At 41.3% G+C, this 22,949-nt stretch overlaps 1 protein-coding gene across 2 annotated transcripts in view; it reads right to left on the bottom strand.

Moving 5' to 3' along the window:
• Positions 1-22,949, bottom strand: part of ST6GAL2 (ST6 beta-galactoside alpha-2,6-sialyltransferase 2) — a 148,065-nt gene that overhangs the window by 84,874 nt on the left and 40,242 nt on the right. The window contains exon 1 of one of the 2 annotated variants that reach the window (XM_030199561.1): positions 3,097-3,136. The exons of the other annotated variant lie outside the window; for it this stretch is intronic. The gene's annotated coding sequence lies outside the window, so the exon portion shown is untranslated. Of the gene's footprint in view, positions 1-3,096; positions 3,137-22,949 lie in introns of those variants that run through there. 2 annotated transcript variants of the gene reach the window in all.

A 22,949-nucleotide genomic window follows, 5' to 3' on the forward strand; every position in this document is an offset into this window, starting at 1 on the left:
CCAACTGACTTTTTTTTTCTGGCGAGTGGCAATGATTACTAGTCAGTTTTAATATCAAACTCACTACAGTTCTTATTTTCTGTATGATCACTAATTCATCATCACCTTATTCGGTTAGCTCCATGTTTGCCTAAATACATTCATACTGACATTTTAATTGTTTATATAGTTTAGAAAATTACTGTTTAATTATATGAATGCTTAAGGTAATCACATCATTATCATCTTACTGTTAGTAGGTGGTTTTTCCTCCTCTTTTTTCTTTGTATATGTTTCTTGTAAAGATTTTTCAATGTTCATTATGAGTTTCTATATCATTATTGTTTTACACACATATTTTTAATGTCAGTGTATTTTTAAAAAAATGCTAACCCCTTAAATCACAGGTCAAACATTGCGGTGTAGCTGAGCTGAGTTCAACACTTATGCTGATACCCCCAAACCAAGCAAACTACAGGAGCTATCATCTGTAACAATTATGCCGTCCCTCACTGTACTTGAAGATGACGAGCCTTGTCAAAGTTATTCATGCCATGATAACATCAAGGCTGATTAACTGTAATGCACTCTACAATGGTGTGACCACAAAAGGCTTGAACCAGCTGCAATTGATTCAAAAGGCTGCAGCATGACTAATATAAGGCTGCAAGTGACATGATCCCATCACACTATATCTGCAAAAACTCCACTGGCCACCAGTACAATAAAGGCCTTTAAAGGAAATTGACCCTCCAAGGTCACCAAGCTCCTCCCAAGGAGTATCCCTAATCATGCCCTCTCTAAAGGATCATACAATGTGACACTCATCAACAAGCCTTCTCTGAAGTAGCCCTCCGCACACTGGAATGTACTCCCAGGAACACTTCACCTAATACAAAACTCTCTACTTCAGAAAGTAGGTAAAAGCCTGGCTACTCTCCCAAGCCTGGAATAAACTTCCTGAGCCCCTACGTCTTGCCCCATCCTTGGCCACCTTTAAATCTAAACCGAAAGCCCACCTCTTTAACATTGCTTTTGACTTGTAACCATTTGTAACCACTCGCCTCCACCTACCCTCCTCTCCCTCCTTCCTGTACACATTAATTGATTTGATTACTTTATTTTTGTCTATTAGATTGTAAGCTCTTTGAGCAGGGACTGTCTTTCTTCTATGTGTGTGCAGCGCTGCGTACGCCTTGTAGCGCTATAGAAATGCTAAATAGTAGTAGTAGTAGCAGCCAACTAGATGATCACACACACTAACATCGGCTGCACATATTGCACCAGGACTTGCTTATGACACATACAACTTTTGACTCGTGAGCAAATTTTCCTCAAATTAGTCACCCTTATCTTCCATCTGTTACTTTCTCTTATCCGTCTATACGTTCCACCTCTGCTTACCCCCAGTGTTGTCTGCTACCATATATACTCAAATATAAAGTTTTTTGGCAAAAAAATAAAAAGGCATCAAAAATTAACATCTGTTTATATGCAAGACCTACCTCTCCCCCACCCCCATAACGTCTGGCATTCCTACCATTCCCTCCCTCCCTCCCAGTAGTACCCCTTCTCCTCCGCCGCTGCCAGTCCCCTTGAACCAGCAGACTTCTCACTGATACCCTCCCTCCCCTCTTCCTCCTCACAAACAGGCAGGACTCGAACTTCATCTGGTGGGAGGGAAGTGAGGAACTAATTCTCAGACCCACTGGTAGGCACCTCCCCAGGCTACTGTACCTCTCTGGTGGTATAGTGGCATGTTGGGACAAGAGCTATCCCTACTCGTGCCTGTCCATTCTGTCTCCATGGTAAAAATGGCTGCCATGACCTCCAGCGGCAATCTCAAGAGATTGCCGCTGGAAGTCACAGTGGCAGCGGTGTAGGAAGAGGGACACTACCGGGGAGGGAGGGAACAGTAGGAGTGCTGGACATTATGGGGGCAGGAGTTAGGGGGAATGCAGGACACCACAGGGAAGAGAAGGAAGGAAGGGGAGGAATGCTGGAATACAAACCCTCAGTTTATATTCAGATAGGCTTATATTCAAGTATACACGGTAAGTTATTTTACTATGTGTTGTGTTGACATTCGAATCTCCATACTATGTTATAGTGTGTACTGCTACTGGAATGTTTTTCACTGCTGTAACTGTTTATCATCTTCTTCCAGGTTATTCTTGCTGTACACTGCCTTGAGTGAATTCCTTCAAAAGGTGGTAAATAAATCCTAACACATATATAAAATACATGAGTGAAAGCCCTGCCCATGCTCTGCCCAGACTCCACCCATGTGAACACCAGCCTGTAAAGTACATGTTATTGAACATAACACTATTCTGTAAGTGCGTGCATATCACATGTGCACATAAATGACTAGAATACCAGCATTTATTTGCATACTTAGCACCTTACTGTAGGCAGCTCCTTACAGAGCTATAACGTTAAAGGGAAAGGGGAACGGGAAATGGGACTTGATATACCGCCTTTCTGAGGTTTCTGCAACTACATTCAAAGCGGTTTACATATATTCAGGTACTTATTTTGTACCAGGGGCAATGGAGGGTTAAGTGACTTGCCCAGAGTTACAAGGAGCTGCAGTGGGAATCAAACTCAGTTCCCCAGGATCAAAGTCCACTACACTAACCACTAGGCTACTCCTCCACTAAATAAATCTTGTCCTTGGTTTTGTACTAAGCAAAGCAAAAAGCAAACAAAGACCTTCAGAAGAAGAACAATGGGAGATTCTTTATTGCAAAGACCCAACACAGGCCATGTTTTGATGACTGTTCACCTGTCTCAGGGGTCTGGTAAAATACAAAAATCATAACATCACATACAAAATTCAACCTAAAAGGACACAAGTAATACAGATTGGAGCATTTCTAACATAAATAAAATATAAAAACATATCAAAAATGTATATGTTATTACATAACAAACCTAGTAATTCCCAAGGTGCAAGAATCCCATAATGATAAAAAAAATGATCAAATCATAATTAAAACAAGAAATATTACATCTATAAAGCAAAACAGGAAAGAGGATATTAAAATACAGATAAAATACAATAAAATTTAATAAATAAAACATGCTGCCATGATGTAATGCTGCTTCACTTACTGTTTTATACAGAAGTCTGCAAATTCTTGTGGTAACAGCTATGCCACTAACAGGTCTAGTGTAAAAACAGAGACGCTGGGGATAAGTACTTGCAAAAAGGAGTGAAAGGCAACAAACATGCCATATATCATAAAAAGACCAAAAACTAGTTTAAATAGCTATATTAACATACCAAAGTGTCAGGGACAGAAAATTGATAATAAAAATCCACTGTGTATATCTATACACTATGATAATTAATTTAAAATACAAAATAAGTTACCACAAAATTTGGTTTTGTACAAAAAATTAGCATATAAATTGTTTCCTACTTATATAAAAAAATGTAGAATTACAAACTAATCTTCTGTACATAGCACACATTTCCCTGGAAAATACCTAGGCTCATGGGCAAAACAGCTCAATTCATAAACAGACAGAATTAGTTTGTTGCCTTATTCAAAAATGTCTCCGCTATACTACTATATTCCCCAGGGGACATATGAAATGATGCTCATTACTAAAATCCTCCCACAAGGGATCTTAAGTTACCTCTATGTACAAATAATCATATGGTAATGCTCCTCAATGCAATTTGATTTTCCTTGGTTGTAACGGATCAGACAACAGGCTGGTAATACAAACTGAAGCCACACCAATACTAATCCTCAAAGACAAAATTAGAAAAAAACGTAATTTGGATCTCTACCCAGCAGATCTAATGCTCTATACATAAGCAATTTTTAAGTGACTATTTTTTCTTTTGTATAGAATACCACAGAGATTTTAGACTTAAAGTATCAAGCCTTTATGCTGGTGCCAAGTTATGGAAGGGATCAAAGACTGATTAACCCTGCTATAAGGTGGCTTGTACAATTGCTGGAGCTGTGAACTGGAAGAGGGAACCAGCCTACCACTACTTCTGAAAGGCAAAAGGAATGAAGCAATTTGGAGAAACAGTAGAAACAAGAGGGTATCCTTCTCCCAAAAAGCATGACCACCGAAACTTCCGGAAATCACTAAAAACTAACCTATTCAAAAAGGCATACCCTGCCGATCCAACCTAAATGCCTGATCTCTGCGACACAACAAAACTAAAGTACGTAATGGACACAACTCAAATATCCTATGGTGTCACACACGGATCTCACAAAGAAAAATAGCTGTCTCTCTGTAAAACGTTGTCCATGCTCTGCCCATGATTATGCCCCTCTCACAGTTGCACACTAAGGCCCAGATGTGCAATACAGTGTGTGCCTATATCCGTGGTTGAGCTTACCGATTTCGAAACAGCAATCAATGCTCAACAAAAATTGCAATCAAATGAGATGCATGGAAATTCTACAAGCAGCTCGGTAGGAAAAGCACCTAGCACATGCATAGAACAGTCTCACGGTAAGCGTCAATGTTATATGCATGTCCATGGAAAAATGTCAACTGTGTCATAGGCGTGCGTCACATATGTACATTTTAACAGTGGTGTGACGTGCGGGACACACATAGCTTGTATCTATAGTACTGGATGCATGTTAATTGCTACTGCACTCTCTTGTAGGTCTCAGCTGGTTGAATTCTCTAGATTCTACTTCTCCTTTGGCGCTATCCTCCCCCCACGCTCCTCTGATCACATGACCATCTCAGCTGGTTGAATTCTCTGGACATTACTTCCGCTTTGACGCTATCCTCCCCATCCTCCTCCATGTGGAAGCCTGACTGAACCTGGAACTGCTAATTCTCTCTAAGTAGTTCTCTCTGTTTCACTTCACTGCTGCTATAATTTTGTGTGCCCTTTTTCCCGTTAAACACTTGGCACTGATTTATCTCCATGTCCTCTGCGCGAGTCTTCACTTTGGTAGGTCTTTTATTGCTATCATGGTGTTATTTTACCTTCTCTACGTCAACATTTCCCCTGCTTTCACAGAAATTTCCCATTCCAGTGATATGGGGTTACCGCCCATCTCTTTTCAGTTCAAATCACCATTGCCCCCCCCCCCCTGGGGTTTCCTGCTCTTCCCTCAGACACATTTAACCCCTTGCCAAGATCTCGCTTCCATCTCTGCTGGCTTTTTGAACTGTAGATCACTCAGAAACAAGTCTTCTCATTCGTGATTTGGTTAGAGATCACTCTTGTTCCCTGCTCTGTCTTACTGAGACTTGGGTTCAACGTTGCGAAGAGGCCCTTCTTTATAGTTGCCTCCTCTAAATTTTGATGTTCTTTCTGTTTTAACACGCATCCAAGTACGGAGGTGGTGTAGCTATTATACACGCCTCTAACTTACAGGCTGGATTTACAAGGCTTCCTCAAAATGTGAGCACAATTTTTCTACAGCTTGAGGTTTGCCTTACAAAGCTTTTCTTCCTCTATGGTAGGAAATTTTCATACCCATTTCCCTAAGGGCTCAGAGGCTTGCCTGCTCTATGTTTGATTGTCAAGGTCCTCAGATAAAATGGGCCACATAATAAGTGCTTTACACACCTTTTGAGACCTCTAAGGTCCTCTCCAAGGAGGATGACTATCTGTACCCTCATCAAAAGAAATTGTACAATGTGATACCCACCAGCAAGCTCTCTGAGAAGTAGCCCCATCGCTCTGGAATTTACTCCCAAAGGGGCTATGTCTAACTCAAGACTCTTTCTACTTCAGGAAGCCAATGAAAGCCTGGCTCTTCTCCCAAGCCTTTAACACGGAGTTGACTAGCTATACACCACTCTGCACATGGACAAGCTTGCTATACACACTAACAGACCAGTTCCTTATATCTTGTTTAACTGTACTACTACTACTTGACATTTCTAAAGCGCTACTAGGGTTATGCAGCGCTGTACAATTTAACATAGAAGGACAGTCCCTGCTCAAGGAGCTTACAATCTAAAGGACAAATGTACAGTCAGTCAAATTGGGGCAGTCTAGATTTCCTGAAAGGTATAAAGGTTAGGTGCCGAAAGCAACATTGAAGAGGTGGGCTCTGAGCAAAGATTTGAAGATGGGTAGGGAGGGGGCTGTACAAAGAACTTGCCTTGAGTTTAGCCACCCATCTATTTATCCCAACTACTCTGTACCACCCATCTTGTCCCCACCTATATAGCCCCATCAGCTACACGGTAAGCTGTATTGTAGAAAAACATTTGTGTGTTTAGATGTTTCATTAGTATTATGCTGGCATCGTATTATATCTCTGTTATTTGAATTTCAGTGCTGTTTCATAGAAACATGACGGCAGATAAAGGCCAAATGGCTCATCCAGTCCGCCCATCCTCCGTAACCACTAGCTCTTCCTTTTCCTATGGGATTCCCATGTGCTTGTCCAACGCTTTCTTAAATTTTGACACAGGCCTAGTCTCCACAACCTCCACCGGGAGGCCATTTCATGCTTCCACTACCTTTTCCGTGAATGAAAACTTTCTTAGATTCCTCCTAAGCCTATTTCCGCTTGACTTCATCATATTCCCCCTCAGTCCAGAGTTTTCCTTCATTTGAAAAAGGCTCACTTTCTGTATATTAATGCCCCTGGGATATTTAAATGTCTCTATCATATCCCCTCTCTCCAGCCTCTTCCAGCATATACATGTTGAGGTGCATAAGCCTGACCCTATATGTTTTATGACTGAGACCGTTTACCAATTTTGTAGCTGCCCTGTGGACCGACTCCATCCTGTTTATATCTTTCATATATGCGGTCTCCAGAATTGCACACAGGACTCTAAATAGTGCCTCACCAGAGACTTCTACAAGGGCACTATCACCTCTTTTTTCCTGCTGGTCATTCCTCTCCTTATGCAGCCAAGCATCCTTATGGCTTTGACTGTTGCTTTTCTATCTGTTTTGAGACCTTAAGGTTATCAGACACAAATCACCCACAAATCTGACTCTTCTTTCATACACAGAAACAGTTCACTCCCTGTTAAATACTGTTTCATGTTAGTCCTATTAGGTTTTAATTAGCTGTTTTCAAGTTTACCTCATTTACTGGATATATGTTTAATATTTGGCCATTTTTACTATGGTTACGCTAAAAATATTGTAAGTTTTATATTGAACTGTACCCATTGTACACCACCTTGCGTGAATCTCTTTATAAAGGTGATTAATAAATCCCAACAAATAAAATAAATATTAATAGCATCAGTTTCCTGATGGGTTCACTTCAAGAATAGTTTGAATGCACTGGCCCTCATTAACCTAACACCAGAAGATCTGTTAATTCAGTGCTGAGTTATTCATGCTGATGCGGCACTAGGCTATTTATTCCTAGCACTAATTCTTTTACATCAGGTCTTTAGTTCCTAGCATCATTTTAAAACCACTGAGAGATTTGGCAGTCGGTATTTTTTTTTTTCAAATTTCTGCAAGAACTTTACTGATTTAATTCATACTTGATGTACTGAATTCAGAACAGACACTTAGCCTAAGACAAATAACTCCAATTTTCTCTTTGCCTTCTAGTATTAGAAACACACTAAACAATGATCTGTTTTGATTAAAATATAAAAATAGAATGTAGGTGTACAATCTAAGTAAAAGCAAGCTGATTTAATTTTCTTGACAAAATAATATTGTTTTACATTATCTACAGTGCATGTGTCACTTTTCCTTCTTTGAAAAAGGATGAAAAGCTAGTCAGAAAATGTATTCAGTTCTATGGTGTGTGGTGACATTCATGGTAAGAAAATAAAATATCAATAAATTGCATCATCTCCTCCTATTCTGTCCTCGCTGTATCTAGCAGCACTGTATGCAAGTAAAACACACTAGTAACAAGCATTTTTTCAGTCAGGTCTGTAGGAAAATCAGTTCTAGCTGGGCTTAATACACATTGCTCTCTCAGGCGGCTCTAAAGAAAAGGCAGTAATCTGGCCGAGGCCAAGATAAAAAGAATATTCAAAGCAAGTTCTAGTCAGAAGACAGCACTGCTGCGAAGAATAATAATCCAAAAACAGAGGAATGCCATTACTAGAAGTGCCCCACATTGGGTGCCATTTTATATAACCCTGGATCATATGGTCACGTGTGTTCAAGGTTCATTTTGCATCCCTTTACTCTGCAAGGCCTGTCCAATGAGGTGTTCTCCCTCTCCAGGAATTATCATACCATACAACAAATGGGTGGTTCTCAAATCAGAAAACAGCTTTATTGGTAAGATGTTTTGTAGGACAAACAGTTTGATACAGTTTCAAGATGAAAATATCTTTGATAGAAAACAGGTAGTCTTTCATTTAGTATTTCTAATTACTACCATAAGCTTTAGATCAGTCTTGTCCAAATTCAGTAGGTTTGAATATAGATAAGAAAGACTTGCATGCCCACTACATCCATTCTGGGCAGCTCTCTCTCATATATATTCATTACAAAACACAGAGTATTACTTTTACAATCTAGTTGCAATATAAAGTATCAACCATTAATTAACTACCTTACTCTTTATTGAAAAGTCCATTCATTTCTTTATTGAAAACTCTCAACATTAAAATGATGTAAAATATTAACTCCTAAATAATATTAACCCAACACTTCAACACATCCTCATCGTATCAAGTGGGTTCAAACAACCACAGAGCTCTTTGAGTACCTAATACTTCTGATCTTTACTCTCTGTAGGGTATACTCCTACTCAAATACAGATAATACACTTTTTTTCAGAAATGATCCCATATGTCATTCCTTAATAACCATCCATTATATCAATTGCTTTGCAATAATGTCCACTTATCTCCATTGCTTTTATTCCAGCGATTGCGATTCCCACATGTATCTGAAATAAGGACTTAGGCTTAGCCGAATCTCAGATGACATCTTGTTCAGTACAGTGTTCTTGATACAGCAATAACCACTCTGCCGTTCCCTCGGTTCAGTTCTTCTCAGAGTCACAGATTTATCCACTCCATTTTAAAAACACCATCAAACCCTACACAAGTCTGTGTTTTGCTAATTGAGTCTTCAGGGGTTTTAACTTTTATTTGTTACATTTGTATTCCACATTTTCCCACCTATTTGTAGGCTCAATGTGGCTTACATAGTTCCAGAGAGGTGTCTACCCCTGGATGAACAGATACAGAGTGTATAGTATATTTAAGTAGGGCTGGTGTGGACCACCCCAGGCAGAATGCAAGGGGTGGGATCGTGTAACAAAGTAATGAGAGTTGTTCGTTTCCTAGTTAGGGTGTTTTTCATTTTTCACTGTTTATGTTGGTTCAGTGAGGAATGCCTTTCTGAAAAGGTGGATCTTTAGGTTTTTTCGGAAGTTTGGGAGATTGCTTGTGAATTTGAGATCTTTTGGTAAAGCGTTCCAGAGCTGTGTGCATATGTAGGAAAAACTGGACACATACATTAATTTATATTTCAGTCCCTTGCATCTTGGTGTTTAAGAACACCATCTTGGCCACACTGCCAGGGCGAACTTCCAACCAGTATCTGGAACAATGGCGCCACTGAAGTCAACAATGCCGTGCATGTATATTCATTAGGGATATCCTGAAAACCAGGTCTGCTCTCAACCCTTGGGCTGGTTTTGAAATCAAAACCAAAATGTGGTCAGCCTCCAATGGCAGTGAACTTTAATATTCAATGTGTAAAGCAATAAGATAAAGAAATAAGGAGTATTACTACGGTCATACCAAAGACAGCTGGCCGATTAAGACTCTTAAAATTAACTAAGAACAGGGACTCCTGCAATCCGAAGGGGCGGTAGTACTCCCTACAGCAGGGTCAGACCCGAGTAATCGACTGCTGAACACCCCAATGAGGACAGGTGTGATCCAGCATGGCGATGGCGTTTCTGTTGTAAAATCTACAGAGAGGGAGCTGAATCTCTCTGAAGACTCCGAGATTGACTCAGTTTCACTAAGTCATTTTTTTCTTTTAAACCGCCAACTATAACTTTGGAAACTATATGGGAAGCACTTCTGGCTCTAGAGACATCTTTTTCTCAAAAATTGGTTTTGGTCTCACAAAAAGTTCACATTCCTAATGAAAGTATTTCTATCTTGGCGAAAACAATTGTAACAATTGAAGAGAAGACAAAGTAATAGTAAAGATATAAAATTTTGCCAACAGCTTCAAGCAAATATTATTAAGGAAAACAAGTAGTTGCAGACCAAAATAGAAAATTTGGAGAACCTGCAGAGATCAAACAAGTGGTTGCAGACCAAAAATGAAAATTTGGAGAACCAGCAGAGATCAAAAACTCTACGATTAATAATTTTTCCAAGACAGGAATCTGTCGCACCTTTAATGACTTTCAAAAAATATATGCTTAAAATACTAAAAATACCGGAACAAGCTTGCCCACCAGTTTCAAAAATTTACTATTTAATGCCTTATAAGAAAAAAAGTATGACTGATCAACTTGTAGTTGAAGGTACTAAGGCAGTTTTTGAAACTTTAAATCTTACACAAATATTAGAAGACAATTTGGGTTTAAAACCTGCAATGCTTATTGTGACTTTTGTGTTACAACCAGATAGGGATTGGATATTAAAACAATTTTTCCGACACAGACAAGAGACCTTTCTAGGCTATAAAATTAGAATATTCCCTGATGTTTCTAAAGCAACTCAAAAGAGGCATCAAAGTTTTCTTACGTTCCGTTCTTCTGTTTATCAGTTAGGAGGGCTTTTTTTGGCTGAATTTTCCATGTAAGCGTGTAGTGAAACTGAATTCTGTGAAATATATGTTTTATGATCCATTACACTTAAGTTCCTTCTTGGAATCCAAGAGGGTAGCAGCTCCAAATTCAGAAGCAGTCTTGACATCTACACCCTAAACTGTTTTAGAAATGTTCCTGTGAATCTCCCTTTAGGTCTCTAATTTTGTATTAGTGAATGAGATTATTTTTCCTTTGAGTATGAGGCTTGTTCCTCATTTGAAATTCTGGACTATAATAGGATGAATATATATTTAATTTAATTTTCTTGTAATAATTTGTAAATGGGAGGGAGGGGGGAAATTGCGATTATATTCTTCCTTTTTGTACAAGAATAATCTTGGAATTGTAATATTAAACTTTCAATAAAAAAATAATAAAAACTTTGGAGTTTTATTCTAGACATGTTAAACCAGTTATTATTAAACCTTATTGTTAAGGCTACTACACCACTTATCAAATTGAAAGACCTACCAGGCCATATGCAGTGTTCTATGGATACATATAAGAAAGTCTTTGCTCCACAGAGCTTGCCATCTAGTGAAAACAACAATGTTGTATATCAAACATATAAATGGCAAGTGACCGACTCACTTGCAAATGGGCAGTAGAGACTTCCCTCTCTGTCCTGCCCCCGCATCAAGACGTGATGACGGAACAGAGAGGGAAACTGCGCTGAGGGAACCGCCGAGGTCGCTACCGCTTCCCCCCCAGGTCACTGCTACCGCTCCACCCCTGTGGTCACCGCTGCACCCCCCCTCCCGAGGTCACCGCAGGACCCCCTCCACCCAGGCCGGGCCCTCTCTTCTCCATTGACCTTACAGCACCGAAACCGCAGCAGGCAGATCAGTTCCCGTCGGGCCTTCCTTCCTTGTCTGTGTCCCGCCCTCGCCGACGTTACATCACACGAGGGCGGGACACAGGCAAGGAAGGAAGGCCGATGGGAGCTGATCTGCCTGCTGCGGTTTCGGTGTTAAGTTCAATGGAGAAGAGAGGGCCCGGCCCGGGTGGAGGGGGGGGGGGGGGCGGCGGTGACCTTGGGGGGGGGGGAGGGCAGGAGAAATGCTGGACATGGGAGGTCTCAGAAGGAGGGGGGCCTTGGAGCTGGGAGGGATGGACGGAGGGGAGCTTGGAGTTGGGAGGGGGGCCTTGGAGCTGGGAGGGAAGCAGGGAGGATGCTGGACATGGGAGGTCAGAAGGAGGGGGGCCTTGGAGCTGGGAAAGATGGACAGAGGGGGGCCTTGGAGCTGGGAGAGATGGACAGAGGGAGGCCTTGGAGCTGGCTGGGAGGGAGTTACACATCAAAATAAAACATACCAATACTCGCCCGTTTTAACGGGCTTAACGGCTAGTTTTATATAAATGAAATACTCCTGCTGTGTGATAAAAGATGTTATCCTTCAGCATTTAGATGTTCCTGAGCCACAGAAGTTGTGGCCAGGGTGCCTTGAAGTAAATCACAGAGTAGCTCAGAGTCTTTCCTCTCCTTTCTGTGATTAGGAGTGCAGAGGAACCTCCATCCCCAGACATTCATTCATATAGGCCTGCAACTTTGTAGGTTGTTTCCTGCACTTCAGTATCACTTATTCTTTTTGAGTACTGGTCTGGGTGGCGCTATAAGCCTTCATATCTCCGAGTCCCACATTGATCAGGCTGGGCAAAAGGTTCTTTCTTGCAGCTGAAGGGTCGGAGGCAGATATGAAACCAAAGACACGGTTACTGTGTGGAGAGCATCCACTAGGGCTCCCATCTTTGCTGGAATCATGTTAACAGGCACAATTAAAACTGAAAGCCAAATGCATTGTATGACAAGAAGTCTGTCATGGGGAAGGTGATTGGGATCTGGGGTCTATACAGTTCAGTACCAAGAAGTGCACTGTCATTTGTGTGTGTGTGTTCATATAAGTACATAAATGTCTAGAATACTGTACAGAATTACCCTCTATGAGGGTTATAACAGGGTGTGTGGTTTAAGAGGGTAAGCAAGCACCTAGGTGCTGTTATAGTCAGCTAGCATAGATGTATTTCTGGGCATGAGCCCTAAATAGTAAAATATTCATAATCCTCTCCGGTCCTCACAGAGGCCAGGTTAGTCCCATTACCTCTGCTCCTTCTTATTCAAAGCCTCTAAAGACCACCTGGTACAACTTAGAACTCTAGCAGAGTGACTACACTATGCTGTCCTGAGAACTGTATTGTCCCTCACTTTGTATTTCACGTCCCTCCACCTTTTCTTCAGGTCTGCAGCATCTCTGTTGGTGTGGTACCCAGATTTTACCATGTGGCATATTGCCACAAATACCTTTTATATTCTATAGACATTGATGTCCCTTGCACCTCCCTCCTGCCTCCATAGAACCCCAACTGCATACCTCCAATGTTAGGAGAAAGGAGTGATATCCACTCTTTCTTGCCTATATGCTGTTATCTAGCACTATGAGGGATCAAATGTTGCATGGTATGTCACAATGAACAATGGCACATCCAGTGTGCAGTAACTATGGTGCCTTAATCTTAAGGCATACATCAAAATCCAAAAATTCCTTTATCGAATTTTAAGCACAACCAGCTCCAATGCACAGCTTTATACTTTTTAAATTTTTTAAGTGAAGGACAATGAACCTCAGCCGCGCCGCACTGCTTTCATGCTTATAGAAGAGTCTTATGCACTCGCATCGTCATTGGCTCAACCACTTCCACTACCCTTAACAAAATTTGCATTTATAACTGACTCAAGTCTTCAACTATTTTAACTTTTTTTTTCCAACATAATTACACACCAATGTTCATACATTAAGATGTAGAGATTTAGCACATAACTCCATGAATTTATATCACAAGCAAAATCATAGCATATTTGTCCACAACACGTGGATCCAAGATAGGAAATTATAACTAGTAGAGTTTAAATAAAGATACAGGAAACAACTAGAAGGACATTGAAATCTTGCAGCCTGGATAGTACTGTTATATGGGAATAGCCATCACAGGAGGGTCACGTACAGTCTCCTTAGCTATAAGAAAATCTTTTAATTTAATGGGACAGGAAAAAAGGTAATTTAACCCTTCTAAAGAAATCATACATCTAGATGGATATTTAAGAATAAAAGTTCCACCCAGGGAAAGGATTCTCGGCCTCAATGCCAATAACTCCCTTCTCCTGGCTTGAGTGTCTTTAGCTAAATCTGGAAAAATGCGTATTTTTCCGCCCATAAAATCAGCATTCATTTTCCTGAAATAAGAGCGCAAAATTAAACACTTATTGTATTTTCTTTAATAACAGTCACCACTGTCGTCTGCATAGATTGAATTTTTTCATGATGGGACTCGATATTAGCAGTAATCTGATTAGACTGTTTCTTCAAATGTCTTATTTCAGTCTGTGTGGAATCAAACATTCGCTGGAGGTTCACATTCACCCCCTGGATAGCCTCCCATAACACATCCATAGTGATTATTGCAGGCTTTTCCACTCCACCTCTTAACCCTAGAGAATTTGCTTCTAGGGTTGGGACTAGGGGCAAAAATCCCCTCCCTGTTGTTTCAGTACCTGGAGTTGAAGCCAGAACCGGACCTCCCACCGCTGGTGATAGACCGCCCGAATCGGACGCCTGTACAATCAGCGCTTCCCTCTGTTCCGCTACTCCTTCCAGGTTGCGGTGGGGTCAAACCTGCCAATGGGCTCAAAGTAGTGCCCTCAGCACTATGCTCCGTAAATGCTGTTTCGGAGCTTCCAGAAGCAAGATTTCTTGGTCCCGGTGGGCGGATTCCGAAAACCTCGAGAGTGGGCTACGTCATGGTGGGTCCACCAGCGGCGCTCGAGGAGGTATGAGTCGCCGCTTTTCCTTTTCTCTTCCCCATTTTACCCAGGGAGCGCTCCATGACACAGACCCACTGAACTAGGAATATCGGAGCTCACGGTCACACGTCTAGTTCGGCAGCCATCTTGGATCCACTATTTTAACTTTTTTGATTAACAGTATAGTCATCTTATGATGAAAGTTTCACAACATGTCAGCAATAGGGGCACAGTGCTCCAATACGGCACGTGTTTCGCAACAAGCTTTTTCAAGGAAGTCCCCTAGGAAATAAGGGCAAAAAGTATTAAACCGTCCCTTTCCACATTAAAAATAACTAGACTTCTGAAAAAAACAATCAAAATCTTACCTACTGATCAAATTATCATAGCCTGCCGACTTCATGCCTTAGACAAGATGGCGTCGTCATCCTAAAACACAGTGTTTTTATACAAACGATTCATAGGGAACCCACCAATCACAGGAGGGCCTGAATGTAAAGGGATATCTAAACTAGAGACATCCACTCAATCTCAGCGTTTAAACCCCCAGGGGCAACAGTATTTAAAGTAAAAATCTATTGCTGTTCTTTAAAGTTCAATAAGGTCTTCAAATTGCCACCCTCCCACCCCAATATAACCTAATTGATGGAGGTCCAACACCGAATGGTTTTTTAATATCCAGTGATTCACTAGCGGAGCCTGTTCAGTCCCAGTGCTTATTCGAGATTTATGCTCATTAAGACGACTTTTTATGGACCTGCTACGGCTCACATAGACCAGTTTACAAGGGCACTGTATTATGTAAACTATATTGGAACTAGTACAAGAAGTGTCCCCCTTGGCCTTGAGCTCTAAACCCGTCTGGTTATCCCTCCAAATTGGTCCCATCATAAGTGGGCACCATTGGCATCTACCACATGAACTATGAGTACCATTATCTATATTAGCCCTCCCTTGGCCATATCTTGCTTTTGATAACATTTCTCCTATATTCTTTCCATGATTATATGCAATTAATGGGAAATCATCAGACCCCAGGAGAACCTGCAGTATATGCCAGTGGGAGCACAAGATCTGCACAAATTTTGAAGATAAAGGAGTGAATGGCATAAATTGGGCGTTTGACTTAGAGCAAAAGTTCTATTTGCAAAGTGTGCTAAGATAAGCACGCCATAGCGCCTTACAAGGGTAGCCACAAATGTGGAATCTGTCGGTCAAGTCTTTTGCCTTTGTTTTAAAATCTGAAAGATCTGACTGGCAAATTAAACTTTAAGGCATAAGGATGAAAACTCCCAAACTGCAAAAAAGGAGTTCCTCTCAACTGGCCAAGGATCAGCATTATTTTCAAACATCTGTATACCGGAAGTTTGGAACATTATGATGGTCACAAAATGAAATCTGAGGTAGAGCCAGAGATCAGCGATTTACTCAGTGCAAAAAGATATCACCAAACCACTGACAAAACATCTCAAACAGTTAATTCTTACTGCTAGGAAACTACTACCAGGGGCATTAACTTGGGAACAGAGTCCAAGGCTCCCAATAAGATGACATGCCTTCCAGGATATCAGCTAGCTGGAATACAAATCAAATACGGAGTAAGGATTCCAAAATAGATGTTCTGATCCACCTAGGTACAAATGACCTAGCCAACAACAGAACAGCTTTCCCACAATTGGGAATGTAGTAACGTGAGGGTGTAGTAGGAAGACATGGCCAGAATAAATGTAATGATATTCAATCTTAAAATAATAAACACCACATTCTGACATCTTTCTGAGTTCTCCCTCTGTGTATGTACTGAAAGATAAGAATACATACTATACTAAAAGCAATACATTTATTTACATTAATAGAATAAAGGAAATTACTATCTACATGAAAAAAATAAAGACACAAACTATGAAGTCTAGTGAATCACAGAATCAGAAGTAAAGCATATAATTTCTTTAGAAGATATAAAAAAACCACCAAATATAGATTGGACCAAACACACACATCCCTAGACACATACAAGTGTCACCTGTTACCTATGAGTGATTACAGGGCTTGGCTGTCAACCAGGATCTCTGATCTGTTTCCTTCTCGGGAACAGCAGACAGTGCTCGGGATGTGGCGAGTAGACGAGTAGCTGTGAGGATCAGATGTAGGGTTCGGAACTTTGTCTCTTCCTCTTCTCTTGATAAGCCAAGTTGAAGCCTTTATACCATTCCCTTATCAGCAATGTTTATCAGCTTAAGATTGCTACAAGTGACTGGCTGGTCCACTTATTTCAGTGACCACAGGAATATCTTGCAACATTATGTCAAAACGAGTCATCTTACTGCTTGGATGTTTTTTTTAACCTATTATTGTTTTGTATTTTCGTTATAATTCTCATAATTTGCTTTAAAATTTTGATGTAAGTCACATTGAACCTGAACTTGTTTGGGTTAATGCGGGGTACAAATGCCATTAACAAATAATTCTGGAGGATTTCTTGGAATTCAGGCTATAAACAGTCTTGGATCAGCCTGACCAATGGTCTTGCATCAGCTGGTCTTTGTCTTGTAGGGACATGAGAAGGCAAACAGCATTTAGAACAGGCATAAAACTCAGTTTTAATTGTAGCAAAGGTTCTTACATTGCAGAGCATCAATGATTAAGTCTAATCACATGTATGAGTACCACAGGTATGCTCAGTTAACCCCTGTCATGCACCTGTTATAGTGGCGAGGGCTCATGCCTCTACAGGAGTAGGGTCTAACTTCCTTGGTAAGGACTTTAGTTTTTTCAGAAATACCACCTACCTAGGGAAAGGTAGAGGAAAGACTACATAACAGATAAATTAAGTGGGATATAAATGTCATAAAATAAATAAATAAGTGGCTTAAAGCCTGGTGCCAACAAGGTGGGCACTCGAGGCAGGGACAATATACAGAAAAATAAAAAGGCTGAACTATGATCAGCTACATCTTTCTGTGGCAAAGAAAAGGATGCTAAGTGAAAAATTCAGACAATATATTGTTAGACATATAAACTTGAGGATGGTGGTGGTGGCACATGGAAGCAGGTTTGTTCAGGATGTCACCCCCAACAAAAGCATAACATCAGTGGGGAAACTAACATGGTAAACCAATCTGTTGCTGATAAGTATTGCTGAAAGTAGTTAGGCAAAAAGCTATACAGAAGATGAGAAAGCCAACACAATATAGCTGGAAAGCAATGAACAGTCTAAACAAAGTTCTGAACCTGCAAGTCCTAGATATTTTTGCTATTGAAGAGACATGGTTCAGCGAGTCCCACATATGGACACACCCATATCAGGCTATAGGATATTTAAGGAGGGACAGACATGGCTAATCCATCTTTGAGACACTGTATGCAGTGCCAGATTTAGGCATAAGCTAAATAAGCAACAGCTTAGGGCCTCACAAAATTTCAGATTTTTTTTTGCTTTTAGAATTTTATGTGGCTTTTTATGTGCAGAGCCGACATCCACAGTTGAAACAACAAAATTCATTTTATATATATATATATATATATATATATATATATATAAACTTCCTGCAAAACACCACATCACCAAGCATCAGGTCAAAAAACACCCCCTCCCCAAATTTGTGGATTATTTATAGCAGGTGTTAATGACAATTAAAATCTGGAATCTTGAAAGTATATGGACTTTCTAAAAAGATGTACAACACATAACCTAAAAAAAATGCCCCAAACACACCCCCTCCACAGACATCTAAAAAGTGTACATCACACCTCAATTGTGGCCCAACACCAAGTATAGTTGTGTGCTTTGGGTATATATATAAAAAGACATCCACTCCAGGTTTGCAAAGTTGCTCCCTGTACTGGAGACTCAATCTGGGGAGAAATTTAAGCAGACTGAACATAAATTAAAGATCACTGTTCCATGCCTTAGCATTTCCCAGCTTTTAAACCCTTTACATCAGCTCTCCGTAAGGCACACCTCATTCAACCAGTAGATGAGGTTTACTACCAAAAAAAACATCAGATGCAATAAGCTGAAGAACTTAATCTTAAACAATCCTAGACAAAGGTAGCTAGCTCAAACTAAGCAGCTGATCTTTACCTAACCCAAGGAACAGCTTTCTTTTTCACTATGTTCCTCACATCCAGTCTTTTCAAAACATTCACCCTGCCCTACCCTAGGAAAACTGAGTTCATTTTTCTATAATGCATTGGTAGAAAACCTACTACAGTCACCTGGATCCTTTCCATTATTCATGATGGCTATCACCTCATTCATAAGCAGTCCTCCAGCATGCCTTCTAATAGGGAGGGGATGAAAAACTCACAGAAAAACCTTCCAGCCACCTAGCGTAGCCAGCTGTTCTCTAGGCAGACAAGCATCACTTAGGGAATCAAAAGCTGGAACATAAAAACAACCATACTGGGCAGACCAATGGTCCAACAAGCTCAATATCCTGTTTCCAACAGCGCCTAATCCAGGTCACAAGTAACTGGCAGAAACCCAAATATTTCATAAGCTGTTGTCTCATCCCTCTGCCCCCAAAACAGGAAATGCTATGTTGGAGGGGGAGCAGGATGCAGCATCTTGAGCACAAGACACTGCTTAAATGCCCCAGGCCAGTGCTAGGTGAGGAAGAGAAAAGGGCAGGAGGGAAGCCAGCTACCTTGGAGGGGGCAGGGCCTTGAGCTGTCCCTGGCTGTGGGGGTGGGGCGCAGGTATAGCAAAAGATTCACTTGGGGCATCAGATATCCTTGGGTTGGTCTTCCACCTAACTCTGTAGGAGATCTACCTACTTCTCCATAGTGGGGGTGGGGTGGAGCCCATGCCCACTCCCACCCCAAATTTGTTCTCTTAGTGTGGCCATCAGGGATCTCCAAGACCCGCCAGGTGAAAACCTCCTCCCCACCAAAGAAACTTACATCTTGGGTGGCTGGCAGCAGTCACCCCGAGCCACTGCTGCCAGCCTCCACCTCCCCACTGTGTATGCTCAGTTTTCCCACATGCACAAAACTGAACATATGCAGAGATCACAGGCTGGTAGCAGCAGCTTAGGGACACTACCACCAGCCACCCAAGATGTAAGTTTCTTTGGCGGGCAGGAGGTTTTTGGCTGGCGAGGCTTAGGGATCCCCATCAGCACAAGTATTTACCTTTGGGGGGGGGGGGCAGAGATGAAATTTTTGGCAAACCAACTCTGGTCTCAGGCCCACCCTAATTTGGCTGTCTGACTGCACTACTGCTTCTCCAGGTTAATGTCATACAACCTATCTTGCCTCAGGAGAGACACTGTAAGACAGAAAGAAGTTTACACCCTATCCAGTCTCTGGGACTTCTATAGAATATTTCAGAATGACCATCATTTCTTTGACTCTTCCTCTTCCCAAAGGAGAAGCTAGATAGGTACCCTGATCTCAAAGATGCATATATACATATTATGATCTATCTTGGAAGAAATCTCTCAGGTCTTCCCTTCAATCCAATCACATCTAGTACAAAGTCTTCCTTTTCAGCCTTTCCTTGGCACCTGGGTATTTTCCCCAGTACTTCATTGCGATAGCTGCAAACCTTCACAGACAAGAACACCTAGTTTTTCCTTACGTCGGATGACCAACTTTTGGTTGCTCAGTTATAAGCCTTAATTCTTTTACAGACAATTCAACTTCTTCAGTTTCTGGAGTTCCTTATCTTTCAGAGCGTTCCTTCCAGGAGGAGAGGATCCAAATGCTCAAGGTCACAGCCAGGGCTTACCACCTACAGATGCTGGGACCCATGGCTGCATCTGCCCACATCATGTCCTTAGATCACCTGAAGAAGTGATAGCCTCATCGGATCTCAAGTTCCAGTGGAATCAATGCTCTTAAACATTATCTATCATCCTGTATCCACAGACCAAACCTAGCAGTAAGGAAGGTGGAAAGATCATCTGGACAACCAACATTGGTAAGGAATCTCATCAAGACAAGTCAACACTTTACCATCAAACATTTGGAACACAGGGCAATCCGTATTCTTTTACTCGTGATTCATCTATACAGATTCAAATGGACAATCAATTAGCAATCTTTTATGTGAACAAGGGAACTTAGGCTCTGTCTCTGGTGAGGAGAAGCCTGACATTCACAAATGGTGCTTCAATACAGTTATTCTGTTGGCTATATTTCGAGACTGGGAAACACTTCAAATCTCACTTTACTAGCAAAAAGATTGAAAATCTTTCCCTCTACTGCTCCCCTATGTCTTGCTACAGAGGGCCTGCTGATTCCATGGACTTAGTCATTTTCTTCGTGCCTACTCTCCAGTTCTACTCAGAGTACTACATAAGTTTCAGCAAATCCACTGCACGATTCTCATAGTGCCCTTCTGACCTGAATACTGTGTGCAATTCTTGTCACTGCATCTCACAAAAAATTAGTGGAATTAGAAAAGGTACAGAGAAGGGCAATGAAAATTATAAAAGGGATGGGATGACTTCCCTATGAGAGAAAGGGAAATGGAACTTGATATACCGCCTTTCTGTGGTATTTTGCAACTACATTCAAAGTGGTTTACATATATACAGGTACTTATTTTGTACCTGGGGCAATGGAGGGTTAAGTGACTTGCCCATAGTCACAAGGAGCTGCACTGGGAATCGAAACCAGTTCCCCAGGATCAAAGTCCACTGCACTAACCACTAGGCTACTCCTAATGTGGCTAAGGCTCTTCAGCTCGGAGAAGAGATATGATAGAGGTCTGTAAAATAATGAGTGGAATAGAATAGGTAGACATGAATCGCTTGTTTACTCTTTCCAAAAATACTAGGACTAGGGAGCACGCAATGAAGCTACTAAGTAGTAAATTTAAAACAAACTAAAGAAAATATTTCTTCGCTCAATGAGTAATTAAACTCTGGAATTTGTTACCAGAGAATGTGGTAAAAGTGGTTTAGCTTAGCAGGATTTTAAAAAGGTTTGAATAACTTCCTAAAAGAAAAGTCCATAAGCCATTAAGTTGGACATGGGAAAATCCACTGCTTATTTCAAGGATAAGCAGCATAAAATCTGAAAGCAGGTGTAAACTGCTGTTCACCGCCGTTGCCTTCACTTTCTTTCATCTCAAGCTATTCTTGATCCACTTCAATCTGGCTTTCGCCCCCTTCATTCAACTGCAACAGCGCTTGCTAAAGTCTCCAATGATCTGTTCCTGGCCAGATCCAAAGGTCTCCATTCTCATCCTTCTTGATCTATCTGCTGCTTTTGATACTGTTGATCACAGCCTACTCCTTAATACGCTGTCCTCACTTGGATTTCAGGGCTCTGTTCTTTCCTGGTTCTCTTCTTATCTCTCCAAGCATACCTTTAGTGTATACTCTAGTGGATCCTCCTCTACTTCTATCCCACTGTCAGTTGGTGTACACCTCAGGGATCTGTCCTCGGACCTCTTCTTTTCTCCATCTATACTTCTTCCCTTGGTAATCTGATCTAATCCCACGGTTTTCAGTATCATCTTTACGCTGATGACCCCCAGATCTACCTCTTCACACCAGAAATCACAGCCGAAATCCAGGCCAAAGTATCAGCCTGCCTGTCTGACATTGCTGCCTGGATGTCTCAGTGCCATCTGAAACTAAACATGACCAAGACTGAGCTTCTCATCTTTCCCCCTAAACCAACCTCTCCTCCTCCCCCATTCTCTATTTCTGTGGATAACACTCTCATCCTTCCTGTCTCATCAGCTCGTAACCTTGGGGTCATCTTCGACTCCTCCCTCTCCTTCTCTGCACATATTCAGCAGACTGCTAAAACCTGCCGTTTCTTTTTCTATAATATCAGCAACATTCACCCTTTCCTTTCTGAGCACACTACCAGAACCCTCATCCACACTCTTATCACCTCTCGCTTAGACTATTGCAACTTGCTTCTCATAGGTCTCCAACTTAGCCATCTCTCTCCTCTTCAATCTGTTCAAAATTCTGCTGCATGACTAATATTCCATCAGTGTCGTTATGCTCATATTAGCCCTCTCAAGTCACTTCACTGGCTTCCTATCCATTTCCGCATACAGTTCAAACTCCTCTTATTGACCTATAAGTGTATTCACTCTGCAGTTCCTCAGTAGCTCTCCACTCTCATCTCTCCCTACATTCCTCCCAGGGAACTCCGTTCACTGGGTAAATCTCTCATCTGCATCCTTCTCCTCCACTACTAACTCCAGACTCCGTTCCTTTTATCTTGCTGCACCATATGCCTGGAATAGACTTCCTGAGCCGGTATGTCAAGCTCCACCTCTGGCCTTCTTCAAATCTAAGCTAAAAGCCCACCTTTTTGATGCTGCATTCAACTCCTAACCCTTATTTTATCATCCTCACTTTAATATTCCCTTATCTCTTGTTTGTCCTGTCTGTCCTAATTAGATTGAAAGCTCTGTCGAGCAGGGACTGTCTCTTCATGTTCAAGTGTACAGCGCTGTG

Source organism: Microcaecilia unicolor, chromosome 4 (genome assembly GCF_901765095.1).
Source record: "Microcaecilia unicolor chromosome 4, aMicUni1.1, whole genome shotgun sequence".
Classification (NCBI taxonomy): Eukaryota; Metazoa; Chordata; class Amphibia; order Gymnophiona; family Siphonopidae; genus Microcaecilia; species Microcaecilia unicolor.